The 2409-nt window shown below is 47.3% G+C and overlaps 1 pseudogene; it reads right to left on the bottom strand.

Annotated features, from left to right (window-relative positions):
* LOC112070357 (unconventional myosin-Va-like) overlaps positions 1-2409 on the bottom strand; it is a 32708-nt pseudogene that overhangs the window by 13021 nt on the left and 17278 nt on the right.

The raw sequence follows: 2409 nt of genomic DNA, 5'->3' as shown, positions 1-2409 counted from the left end.
GAACACGACCCCCGAATGAACACGACCCCCGAATGAACACGACCCCCGAATGAACACGACCCCCTGAATAATCGACAGTGTGTAGAGAACTGTGTTTGGATGTTTGGAGCAGGTGTGTGTTGGATACCTTGCGGTAGGTCTGTCTGGCCTGGTAGGCCCGTAGCAGACGCTGCATGGTGATGGATGCAGACCTCTGCTGCTGGTAGCGTCTCCTGGCCACTAACATACGCTGGTTCTTCTGGATGATAACCGCTGCTCTGGTCCTCCTCAGGAACACTACCAGACTGAGGGAGGAGAGAGAGAGGGGGAGAGAGGGCAAGAGAGGAGAGAGAGAGAGGGAGAGAGGGCAAGAGAGGAGAGAGAGAGAGAGGAAAGAGGGCAAGAGAGAGGAGAGAGAGAGGGTGAGAGAGAGAAGGCAAGAGAGAAGAAAGAAGGCAAGAGAGAGGAGAGAGAGCGAGAGGAGAGAGAAAGAGGGAGAGAGCGAGAGAGAGAAGGTGAGAGAGAGAGAGAAGGTGAGCGAGAGAGGGCAGAAAGAAAAGAGAGAGGGTGAAAGAGGGAGCGAGAGAGAGGAGCAAGAGAGAGGAGAGAGAGGGTGAGAGAGCGAGGGTGAGAGCGAGGGAGAGAGAGCGAGGGAAAGAGCGAAAGGAGAGAGGTAGAGCGCGAGCGAGGTTGAGAGAGAAAGGAGAGAGACAAGAGCGGAGAGAGAGAGACAAGAGAGGAGAGAGAGAGACAAGAGAGGAGAGAAGGAGAGACAGAGAGAGAGAGGTGAGGTGAGGTCAGATTTCTGACTAGAATGTTGATGACACACATACAGGGTCTTCACTAGGTACCACAGCCACAGTCATAAACCATACCTATTTCTACAATTTCTCTTCTTAAAATGTGATTTTAAACGTAACCCTAACCACACTGCTAACCTTATGCCTGACTCTACATTTTGGTTTTTTTATGAATTTTTCCAATATAGCCAATTTTGACTATGTGGTTGTGGGAACTAGTGGAAACCTACACACAGTGGGTAAAGCAATGTGGGGTCAAATTACAGAAAAATAATGATCCGATACTGTACGTAAATTGATTTACATTCCCTGGCTTTCCCTGTCCGGAAGGTATATAATAATTGTCGGTGGAAACCCTGTGAGGTTGTAGTCTCTCCACTCACCAGCGCGCCTGGTAACCCCGTGTGTTTTTCTGTATGGTGATGGCAGCTTGTCTCATACGGAGATACCTCTTCCTGGCCAGCCAACATCTGATGGTCTTCTGGATACGAACACACGCCTTCTTCAGTTTATCAGAACGTAGCTTCTCTAGATAGGCCACCTGACCCGCCCTGAAGAAGATCTTGCTCTTTCCAAACTGGTATTTGTCCTGGTCCTTGGAGAGAAGAGGGTTGTTGGACATATTAGCACACTTATTATTATTTGACCCTGTTGGTCATCTATGAACATTTGAACATCTTGACCATGTTCTGTTCTAATATTGGTAATCTATGAACATTTGAACATCTTGGCCATGTTCTGTTCTAATCTCCACCCGGCACAGCCAGAAGAGGACGGCCACCCCTCGTAGCCTGGTTCCTCTCTAGGTTTCTTCCTAGGTTCTGGCCTTTCTAGGGAGTTTTTCCTAGCCACCGTGCTTCTACACTCCTGCATTGCTTGCTGTTTGGGGTTTTAGGCTGGGTTTCTGTACAGCACTTTGAGATATCAGCTGATGTAAGAAGGGCTTTATAAATAAATTTGATTTGATTTAACCATTGTTTGTTTGATATCTTTGCTACCTTTGTATCCAGTCTGGATACTTACTGGATGGAGGTAATTGAAGTAGACAGTTTGTGTGTGGAATAGCCATGGTAAAATATATCCATTTATGTATTTTGTCACAGGTCACTTCCTGAACCCTAAGGCCTGACCTCACTTCCTACCTGAACCCATTTCTCCAGGACGTTCCTGCAAGTCTGCTTCCTGTCTGAGAGAATGTCCTTCTGTTTCATCAGAACCCGGTACCGGTTGAAGAACTCCTGGTAGGTCCACCTGTTCACAGGTACAGGTGTGGTGAGTAACATATGCTTCTGATTCTGTTGTTACGGGAACATGCTGTGGCATGTGTGTATGTGAGTGTGTGTGTGTGAGTGTGTGTGTATAGAGAAAGTTGAATGCTTGTGTATATGTTATGTGAGAGTTCCTTTTAGAGCTGACTAAATCAGCGCCAATGGGCAGGGTGACGTTGCTGCTGTTGTTGTTGCTGTTGTTGTTGGTGGTGGTGTTGTTGTTGGTGTTGTTGTTGTTGGTGCTGTTGTTGGTGGTGTTGTTGTTGTTGGTGGTGTTGTTGTTGTTGTTGGTGCTGTTGTTGGTGGTGTTGTTGTTGGTGGTGTTGTTGTTGGTGCTGTTGTTGGTGGTGTTGTTGTTGTTG

Source organism: Salvelinus sp. IW2-2015, unplaced genomic scaffold (assembly GCF_002910315.2).
Source record: "Salvelinus sp. IW2-2015 unplaced genomic scaffold, ASM291031v2 Un_scaffold1303, whole genome shotgun sequence".
In the NCBI taxonomy this organism is placed as follows: Eukaryota; Metazoa; Chordata; class Actinopteri; order Salmoniformes; family Salmonidae; genus Salvelinus; species Salvelinus sp. IW2-2015.
This window is presented reverse-complemented; position numbering and strand designations above follow the sequence as displayed.